This window comes from Cebus imitator, unplaced genomic scaffold, assembly GCF_001604975.1.
Source record: "Cebus imitator isolate Cc_AM_T3 unplaced genomic scaffold, Cebus_imitator-1.0 Scaffold501, whole genome shotgun sequence".
Lineage (NCBI taxonomy): Eukaryota > Metazoa > Chordata > Mammalia > Primates > Cebidae > Cebus > Cebus imitator.
Window position 1 is genome coordinate 1,303,408 of NW_016107816.1, and position 11,559 is coordinate 1,314,966.

Consider the following 11,559-nt stretch of genomic DNA (forward strand, 5'->3'; position numbering starts at 1 on the left):
GGTTGCAGTGAGCTGAGATCGCGCCACTGCACTCCAGCCTGGGGGACAGAGCAAGACTCCATCTAAAAAAAAAAAAAAGAGATAAGCAGAGAGAGCACAGAACAGAAGGAGAAAAGGACCAGTGACAGAGTCCTGGGAGGCACCATGGCAGGGAAGCAGGGACCGGCCTTACATGCAGCAGACTCATGCTGGGCTCAAATCCCGTCCTCGCAGACCTTCTAGAGCTGCCACACACACACAGCATCCTGATCCAAAGTAGACAGGACCACAGGACCGAGAGAGCACCAACAGCTTCACCTGTAAGCATTGGACCAGGAAGGCACTGTGAAAGAGGAGAGGTGTCAGAACCAGGCCTGGAGCCAGGGGTGGCATATGGATGGATGATGGAGAGATGATCAGACATGGCATTTGCAAAGGAAGGAAGCAGGAAAATTCAGGACGTCTGGGAAACGGAGAAATTGGTAATATCTGGCCAGAGGTACTTACAGAATAATGCAGTCTTGAATTAGAATGCAAAAGAATTTAAAAAGTACATGGGTCACAGATTGAAGTGTAGGGGGATTTGAAATGTATGTGATTATGGCAAACACCAAGATGGAGATTAGTGTGCAAGACATTTATCAAACAGAGCTCCTGAAAGAAACACCTGTGAAAGGGAAGAAAAAGAAGCAGAATTGGGCCTGGGAGAAGCTGGGGTGCCTCTCTGGGCTGTAATGAGGTTTCAGCAAAGGCCTCAGGCAGCCTCACAGAGAGCTCTGCAGCTTGGGCACCCTTCAGTTCAGTTTCCCTGTCGGGTGAACAGAGGCCCTCAAAGGATATGTCCCAGTCCTAATCCTCAGTACCTGTGGATGTGACCTTATTTGGTCCTTGCAAGTGTAATTAAATGAAGGATCTTAAGATCGATCATTCTGTACTTAGAGAGAGCCTAAATCTAATGACTGGTCTCCTCATAAGACAAAGGAGAGGGAGATTGGACACTCAGACACACGGGGGAGAAGGCCAGGGCAGACAGGAGCAGAGATGGGAGCGAAGTGCCTACACACCAAGGAATGCAAAGAATTGCCTACAGCTGCCAAAGACGAGGGGCGAATCATAGAACTGACTTCGCCTCAGAGCCTCCAGAAGGAGCCAACCAGGTTCCTGCTGACACCTTGATTTCAGCCTTCAACTCACCACAAAGGCAAGGGAACACATTTCTGTTGTTTCAGACTAACCAGTTTGTGGTAATGTGTTATGGCAGCCTAATGAAATGAATACAAGAAGCCGGCCTTGTTACCATGCATGATCTGTCACTGGCCGTGGACTGCCCCTGGAAGGACGCATGTCCTCGGGTGAGCCAGCTTTCTCCAAGAGAAGCAATCCTCAAAGAGGGCTGTCAGCTGAGGGCCATTCTCTGGCAGCACTCCCAGCAGCTGGGGGATTAGATTCTTTATTCCTAAAGGGGATCTGGGTGGCACATTAGAGCAGCCACTTCCCTGACCCTCAGTTTTACCATCTACATAATGGGAATAACAATAAGACCTATGTCATAAGGTTATGAGGAGATTCAATTAGATGCTCATACTAATAGCTAGCACTTTCGGAGCACTCACTATATATATATGCCAGGCACATCAAGTACATGAGTTCATATTCATCTGTTGCCCAGCATACTGTAAGCTCCAGGTAAACAGTAGCTATTTGAACCTGGAAGTGTCCAAGTCACCCAGCTGTCACAACCAGAACAGAACCCAGATGTCCTGACTCTTGGGCAAATGCTTTCTTCTGCAATAGGTCCTCTCTCTGCATGTACCTAATTATGTCTTCTTTTCATGATGGTGATGATAATTTTGTGCAAGGAAACAAAACTTGTGCTCCACAAAAGAAATGCTATTTTGCCTCATCATCTGAAGGGAAGAACTGTCAGTTGTCTGAAATTCATTCACACTCTCTCAGGCAGACCCTGTGTGACCAAAGACATTAATTTTCGGGACAGGCTGCGGCAGGAGGGGCTGGGCATAGCTCCCCGCTGCCTACAGCTAATTTGCCTCGGCGGCCCCACGTTCCAGTCCCAGCATCTGCTGACATGGCATTCCTAAGAAGAGGGGAGAGGCCAGATACTATCATTTTAAAGAGGACAAAGTGAAGGACAGAGAGATTAGCCGATTTGCCCCCTTAATTATGCGGTGAGCTCGTGTTGGAGCTAAGAATTCAATCCAGATTTCTTAAGTCCCAGATGGGTTTTTTCAACAGGAGGTGCGGCCACATTCCTTCTCTTGGAGCCGCCCCCTCTCTGGATCCCTAAAACACATACCTGGGTTGAGTTCATGAGTGTGTGTGTGTCTCTGTTCCCTTCATGTTATCTTGATTTTTAAAAAGAAAGGGAAAAATGCATTTACCCTTAGAAAATGGTCACTTAATTGAGATTAGTAGGGATGAGGAACAAATTTCTTAAATGCTTTTTTTTTTCTTTTTGAGACAGGGTCTTTTGCTCTGTGGCACATACTGGAGTGCCATGGTGTGTTCATAGCTCACTGCATCTTGAAACTCCTATGCTCAAAACAATCTTTCTGCCTCAGCCTCCTGAGTAGCTGGGACTACAGGAACATGCTGCCACACCAGGCTAATTATTATTATTATTATTATTATTATTGTAAAGACAGTTTCTTGCTCTGTTATGCAGGCTGTTGTTAAACTCCTGGGCTCAAGCGATCTTTCCGCCTCAGCCTCCCAAAGTGCTGGGATGACGGGTCTGAGCCACTGCATCTGGTGTAACTGCTTTTAACCACATTTATTTTTCAAGAAATTCTGGCTTGACACATCCAGAGTCCAAAGAGAAGAGGCCTTCAGATTTGACCCATGCATTTCTTGTCAGAAGAATTTATATATGGAGGTATTGTGCAAGTTATTAATGTTGAAAGGAATTTTTTCCTCCAGTCAAAAATCTGCAAAAAAATTAATATTGGCACAATCTGGGACTAAGAAGGGACAGTGGCCGGCCATCCAGGAATTCCCATAGGCCCCGCCCCGCTGCGGGCTTTCACCACTAGAGGGCGCGATCTGAATCGTGCGCTCAATGATTCTTCCAAGTGCTGTCGTTCCCAGCCGGGTAATTTACCAAACATTACTTGCTGTTGACTTTAGATACATTCCTAGTTATGGCTCCCCTCCCAACTAAATTCTAGATTGAAAACGTATGGACAGTGTAAGAAAAAAAGCAATTTGCAAACTTTTGTCTAACCACATCGTTTCTATTTTGGTTACTCTTTTTGGGAAACCACCGAAGGAAATGGCCTCCTGTGAGTTGGCTTGGGGTCATCCTGCCTGGGCTTGTCTGCCCAGCCCCTTTATTTCAGCCTGGATCTTCTTTGCAAACAGAAATCATTTTCTCTTCCATCTTCAGGTGTTGATGTTTAGTCATTCTTTCCTCAAAGAACTGAGAAGTCCTTTAAAAGCAAGACACATCTTGTTGGTTTGTTCAGTTGGTCAGTTGAAACATCATTCATTCCATGATGTTCACTAACATGAACATACTATGTGATAGACTGTTGTGTTAATTCCTTGACTTCTTAAAATGACCAGTGCAGAGGGGAACTCTAATAGCTAAAAATAAGGAAGTGTAATGGAAGGGTGCTATGGAAATGTGAATTCTCCTCCTCCCTGCCCACCTCCACAAAGGTAACTGATCGTCCATACTCAGAAGAGACCACATAGTGCTAGTATTATCATGGTGCATCACCAGGTAATGCTGCTTTAACTCCAGCATTGGGTTTAAAAGTGTATTCCCTTTAGACTGAACTTGAAGTAAAAATAAATCTATTAGCCTCAGAGCAACTAATGTGCTCTGAGAAGAGTCCTGGGCTATTGGGCTAGAAATCAAGATATATTGGGTGGTGGGGATGGGGGTGGGAGGGGAGATGATGAGTTGAGGCGGGTGGGGCAGAATTCTTTCTTTGCTTTTAACAAATTGAGTGCTTGGCCAAGTCACTTGACTTCTTGGGATCTGCATTGTCCGGTTTCTAAAACAAAGGAGTTGAACCTGGTCAACGTGTTCCAAAATGTGTCTCTTAAAACAGAAATCCTGAGAAAAATGGAATTTGGGGGTCAGATGGGTTTGGGAAATACAGCATAATATCTGCCCCCTTTCACCCACTCTCCCAAGGAAATTCCCAATCACCTTAGCTTAAAAGGTTTGGGAGGTCCTAGAGTAAAAAACCTGCCTAATTTTTTTTAACCCAGTATTTCCCAAATGTATTTTCCTGGAGATTCAGTTTTATGTGATAGCTATTAACCTAGAAATGCTGGCTTAGATATTGATTGAAAAGCCAATAAACATTTATTGAGTGACTACTTTGTGCTAGGAAGCCAGCTCTCTGACTATATTACATGAGTCTGTGAATTTTATGATTTAATTAAGTAAGCAGTGTAGGTGGAGATTTTCCTGCAGATTACATCTTCTAATTAATCTGTTCACAGTTTCCAGAAGACACTGATTAGCATCATTAGTGTTTTTCACACCCTTAGCAAACTTTTTCTTCACTTTACATTGACATTCAAATCAGATTTACTTCTTTCTCATTAGCATAGCGAATAGCAGAGGATAAATAGTGTTGACCTCTTGCTGATCTGAACTCCCCATCTGATCCTAGCTTGGACAAACCTTCAGATGCACCAGGCTCTTTTGAATATTCATGAAAATTTCATTTATTCATGTCACCCTTTTTTGGGGGTTCTAGGTACTTTAACAATTTGGATAAAATTCAGCTTTGGAAAGGAGAAACTTTTAGTACATGTTTTCTTTTGTGCAGCTGATGAAAAAAAAAAATCTGCATCTGGTTAGCTAAAAAATGGAACCGTGTTGTCTTTTGCCACTTTCACACGAAGGAAAAGGCCATCATATAATCTATCTTTAAAATGTTCTCCCAGGTGTCTTACTGTGCAGAAACTTTGGGAAGTGAGTTTTGACAGAGGGCCTGGTTTCCTTTATTTTAAAGTCATTCTACTTTAGGTTTTCAAAGGAAGACAGGGTGCATGAGAGGGAGGGGGGGAAGCGAATGCACACGGGTCATGGTGAGAAATCCCATTGCCGGTTCTAACTTTGCCTTACATAACATTAGGAGAAAAGAATAGGCAGGAAGTTGGAATCTGCAAGTAAGCTGTTCTCAAATCTGGATTCCGTATTCTTTTTTGTTCTTTTAAATTGACTCAGTGCTGCTGGTTGTAATGTCTAAGTGATAGCTGCTGATAAATATTATCTTTGTGAACACACAGGCCATCATCAAATGTCAAGTCTGCAGACTAATTTTTTATGCAAGCCCAGCAGATTTTTGTGGATATGGGCCAGGAATTTTAATGAAAGAAAACATCAAAGATGCAAAAGAAATGAGAATATTAGTCAAGGAAGATACACAGCGATGCTCTCCGATAACCCCTGGTATTGACATTAGAACTCTGTGGGAGCAACTTAAATAAACATCTGGACACTGAGTTTAGACATTTTCAGTGACAAACCCCAGACAGATCTTTTCGACTTGCAATAATAAATATTTCAGAGGCTATATGAATCAACTGAAAATCCTGTTTTCAATTATTCTAGTTTTATAAATAGAGCATAGTTAATTATTCAAGTATAGAATTTCTTTTGAAGATTAGGTGAATTTTATATTTCCTTTGTCCATATTATACTTCAGTTTTATTATTCATATCAAATTTATGTCTGTGTGTTCAAAAATAATATAGTTAGCTTGCCAGATACTATTAAATCGGAATCCAGCTGAGCTTGATTTTTTTGTTATTTTATTTTCAGGAAAGACCCTTTTACAGCCCTCAGTACCACAGTTCCGTGAATGTGTTCTGTTTGGCAGTCCCAGCTAAGGACACCCGCGGTAGAAAGAGCGGGAAAATGGGCTCCCTAGCTCTTCTTACCAAACTCTGATGGCTTGGCAGTTTGACCATCACTTAGCCAGGAAGGCACCAGAAAGATGGTGTGCTGGTAATGCTTCAAGGGGGCCGAACTTTATAAAAAACCTGGTGGCAGTAAATATAGCTAGGCAGTCAGTAACCAAAGCTACTCGGACGGGCCTATTGATTGCTGTTGTAAATTTTATAATATGAACACAGGCTTTTCTCTAGAAATTGAAAATAAGAAAGGAAAGGGAACTGTGATGAACTGCATATATTACCTCCAGAGAGCCTGAATGCTCACGTGTTAAAAGTTAGCATCTGTGGCTGATAGTCCTTAATATTTATGATTCATTCTGGCATTGAGAATGGGACATGAGAGGGACATACTGGTTAGAGGCCAGCTTGATAACTCTTGGAGGCATGTTACCTGGTGCTTGCCAGGGTATCCTTTGTGAAATAGTGATGTACACACATGCTCTTCCTCCCAGCCCCTGAACAGAATGACACTCATGGACCGGGGACGGCTTCATCCTTGGGTCTGACATAGATGCCCTTTTAAAATGCTTTGAAGAAAGAAGTCCTAGTTGTTGTGCTTCTGACACTTTCAGGAGAAGGAAGCTTTAGGTAAGCCACAGTGTTTCATCCAGTTTCAAATCTATAATTTGATAATAGTAGCTAACGTTCATTGAGCCCCTCCTAAATGCAAAACACTTATTAGGACCTATATTAAGGACATATATGTATATAATATAAAAAGTCAAATAGAACTGGAAGGTTTATAATGAAAAACAGAAATCTTCTTCTTAGTTCCATTCCATCTTCCCTAAAGGAACTACTTTAGTTGTTTCCAGGTTATCTCCAGATTTCTAAGTAATATGCATATAGTGCTATTGTTTCATTTTTAAGATAGACGTTATCTACTGGCTGAAGAATGCGATTTAGCTCTTATACTTCATCCATTCCCATTCCCTTACCCTTCTGCTCCCCTCATCCTTTCTATTTTTTAATTAAATATTCAGTGTTTATATTATAATGACTGTAAATAATATTTCTATTAATAGTTTCAAAGTGTATTGAGTTTTCCTTCTTTACATGACTTGAGTTTGTTTTGGAATCTATAGTCACTTGGTTTAATTTTCTATGTGTCTAAAAATGAAGTCTCAAACTTTCCAACAGAAGCATAGAGCTCCTTTCTGTATTGTCAAATGCGTCAAACAGAGTATTATTCCGTTCTCTTTGACTGGGAGGCATCCCTGCTGGCGTTCTCTGTCCTGGTGCACTCTGGCCTAGTGATCTACCACTCTGTCATTCTGAGACCTCCCTTCTTCACTCTCACCCAGAGGATTCTCTTTACCTCACTCCTGTATATGATCTACTTTCTGTATCTCATGCCTTTATCTTTCTCATTTTTCTGTCAAGTGTTGATAGAACACATCTTTCAGCAGATATGAAAGTTGCAAAAAGGCAGCATAGGAGATGAATTTTTCTACACCTTGTATGTTTGATGGTTTGGTTTTTAGTTTGGCTGGGTATAGAATTCTAAAGCATATCCCGTCCCCCCCCCGCCCCCGCTTAGAATCTGCAGTGCAATAATAACTCTACTGTCTTTTAGCTTCTAGTCATGGAGGAATTCAATGGCATTCTAATTTCAAATCCTTTATATGTGATTTCCCTCACCCCTTTCTCACTCTTACTTTTTTTTCCTGCTCTCGACATTCAAGTCTTTTTTTTTTTTTTTCGTCTCTAGGATATTAAAGTTCCATGATAAACTCGCTCACTTTGGTGTGAGCCCCCTCCAACCCCCCTTTTTTTGTGGAGATGTGGGGAGAGCTGGTCGTTGTTGGGCTCATTCCATCTAGGAATGTCTGTCTTAATTTCTGACAAATTTTTCTTGTGTTAGTTGATAATTTACTCTTTGCCAGTTTCTGTCATCTCATGTTGGAACTTCAGCTAGTCAGATATTGGATCTCTTGGATAATTACTATAATATTTTAATTCATTGTAGTTTTTAAAAATTCTCTCTTTGAATTATCTCTGTTTCTTTCAAGTGATTCCCCCTTGTCCCGCCCCCCACACCTCATTTGCTTTTGGTCTCTATCATGTTAGAGGGCTCTCTTCTGATCTCCTCTATCCTTGCCGTCGAGAGAATTACTAAAAGGCTCGGGGGAGGTTCTGTGAGTGCGCCTGGGGTGAGGGGGCACATAGCCTTTCTTTAGAAGATCCTCAGATGTCAGCATCTGTCACTCTATCAGGTTCTTTGGAAAGTCCCCTGCCTCTAGGGTGTGTGCCTGGCTGCCAGCACTTGGGGCATGTTGCTAGACCCTCACATTCAGCCTGCAGTCTTTCCCTCTATCCCCCTATTTTAGATAAATTGCCTCATGCTTCCTTCACTGTGCACCCTTGTGTATGCTTGAGTGTCGACTGAGTGTCCTCGAGTTTGCCCCTCGTTGGTCTCTCTCACTGGCTGCAGGGGTTGGATGAAGGGGCATGGGGGCCTCTCCACACTTCATGCACATCATGAGCAGATCCTGTGGTTTTGTTTTGGCCCGCCTCTCATTCTGGCCTGCAGAGAATCTCACTGCCTTCCTCTCTAACCTTTCTAGGGTTCAGTGGTATAAACTGGCTTGCTTTGTATTGGTTTTTCTCTTCTGCAGACAGTTACCTAATAGCTTTCTTTACACTAGTGAATGGGTAGATGAGTTGGTATTTTTCCTAAATTTTTTATCAACTTGTATTCATTTCAGCAGGGCTGTAGGGTAGAATGAACTTAAATGCATGTTTCAATCTGCAGTGTCTAAGTAGAAGTCTTAAACTATCAGTGCGACAACCTTATAATGTGAGCATGTCCCCATTTCACAGATGGTGAAGCAAGTGTCGTGTCAGCCAAACAGCCAGGAATTGAGAGAGTTGGAGCATTGGGCCAGATCTCTCTGACCTCCTGCCTTGGAGGACTGAACTTAGTTGTCTCCAGGGCAGTGGTTCTCAACTCTGTTTGACATTACAGCCACCCGGGGAGCTATAAGAAATGCTAATACCTAGGCTACACTGAAACTAAATCAGAATATCTAAGGTTGAACTGCAGGCACTGATATTTTTTACAGCTCCCCCGGGAGATTCTGATGTGCATCCTGGCTGGAGAACTGATGCTCTGAATGTTCTTCCAGCTCTAGGATTCTATCACTTCCTTTCAGAGCAGAGGATTAGCGTGCATGTGACAGTCTGAATCTGTCTGGGAGGCTCCCGGGGCCATTTCCTCAATTGCTCTCCATCCTTTCCTCTCGCGCACTTTTTTACTGGCTCTATTCAGATAGAGATGTCAGATTTAGCAAATAAAAATATAAGATACCCAGTTAAATCTGAATTTCACAGTGAGAACACACGGACACAGGGAGGGGACATCACACACCAGGGCCTATCGGGTTGAGGGACAAGGGGAGGGAGAGCATTAGGACAAATACCTAATGCATGTGGGGCTTAAAACCTAGATGATGAGTTGATAGGAGCAGCAAACCACCATGGCACATGTGTACCTATGTAACAAATCTGCACAGTCTGCACATATATCCCAGAACTTAAAGTTTTTTTTTTAAATCTGAATTTCAGATGAATACTTTTTATAAGTATAACGTCCATGTAATATTTGTGACATATTCTGCTTTTACTGTTGATTATTTGAAATGCAAATTGAATGGAACGTTCCGTATTTCATCTGGCCACACTCTATTCAAAGCCCCAATGTGCAGAGCAATGGAGGTTGGTGGGAGCGTTCCTCTGGAAGTAGCCCACCCTCAGACCCTCTGTGCTCCCCAGGCTCCCCCGGGTATGGCCGCTCCTCCTGGAGGAGAATCCAGTGCCTGGTAGAAATGATGCTCCCATTTTGCTTCATTTCCCTCTCATAAGTAATAAGTTTATATTTCTCAATAACAGCTTAAATGCAAACTTTTCCAATATATCTTCCCCATGTTTTCCAGTGTCCCCATAGCATTTTGTTTGGTAATCATTAACAGTTGCAGTTATGGAGTTTCATGACGCATGTTGTGAGATGGCACCTGCCTGCCTCTGCCATGTGACTGAAAGCATCTCCAGGGAAGAGACCTTGTCATTCACGTTCCTGTGCCCTCACCATTTGTGTCTACATGTTTCCAGGGTGTGGTAGTGGGACATGGGGGCACTTAGGAATGTTTGGGAACTTATGTCTTCATTGCCCTTAGGCTTCTCCCCCAACCCCTAACAGCTTTCCCTGGCTTTGGCAAATGTCATTTTCCTGGCAAGCAAGGCACTAGGGCAGACACCTTAAGGAGGCACTCATTCTCAGGGAAGTGCAGGTTCAAGGTCAGTATGTGCATGACCCTGAGACTGAGGGGTACCTTAAATCTTACACACCTTGCTTGGCTTGCCTCACCCTGGGCTGGCCCTGCCTCTTTGAGAAGGCAGCACCCACCCCTTGGCACAAAATAAAACAGGCCTTAGATCGCTCAAGTAGCAAGGTGTGTTTCACAAGCTCCACGTGCTTGGTTTTTGTCACCCTTGCCCAGTCACCGCATGTGGATGCTGAGGTCTGTTCCTTTGGTAGGACCTCAGTGCATTGCCAGCACACTGCAAAACGCACACTCTAGGTACACAGAAGAGCCTGTAGATGAATATTTATTGGCAGTTAAGAAACTGCAGTAACAATGAGAATCAATTCTTGTCCTCAAGGTATGTAAGAGTCTTATACCTTATGGTATCGTCTTAATTATATACCGCTTATATTATATGCCTCTGTGTTAACAAAAACAGATTCTCTCCAAAAAGAAAAGAAAAATCACAAAGCTTTCTGTTCGGCATTATCTTGAACAGAAATAGAGTCACTGATGCCCTTAACAGACTGTTGCTGTAGAAAGCCCTTAGCCTTGCAGACCTTGGCTTCTTCGTTTGTACAATAATGGGGATCAGATGAAACAATTTCTGGGACCCCTCTGTATTTTAAAGCTTCCATAATTTATCTATCTTCATATTTTATTGTCTACTAAACTGGTACTTAACTCTTATGAAGCAACAAAAATATGTCAATTTTGGATATGTTTCTTGGTTCATCACTTAATTTAGTTCCATATCCTGGCATACTGCTTTGTCTAAAGCCTATATTTTAATTTTTTTAAATGCAATTTATCCCTTATAACTCTTTTTCATGTCCCATAAAAATGATGGATAAGGGAAGGTAGATAAAGCTGCAGATCAAACTGAAATTCTGATAATCTAATAAATGCTTTGAGCACCAATCTTGCAGTTTACGACCTCTTGCCAATTGATTTATGGCCTTGTAGTAAATTTTTTCTCCCACTTATCAAATATTTATTGGAACATCTTGTTCTTAACAGACAAAGTACTGTATAAAACATCTGTCAAAACAAAAGCCAATTCAATTAAATATCTTTTACTTCCAAATCTGCTTCTCTGGTTCTCTCCAGCATCCAGATTGTAAAACAACAAGCTGAATTATACACAATCTTTGGGCAAGTTTTCAGAAGCAAAAAATGGACACCATTAAAGCTAAAGTTCATCTGAAAGGAGTGAGAAGTCCCCATTTACTTCACAGTGGAGGGCTGGCCCACCCAGTGATCTCTTCACCAGTAATGGCTCTGTTACTCATTTTCCCCTCAGAGACCCTATAATTTGCAAGATTTTCTTGAGAAA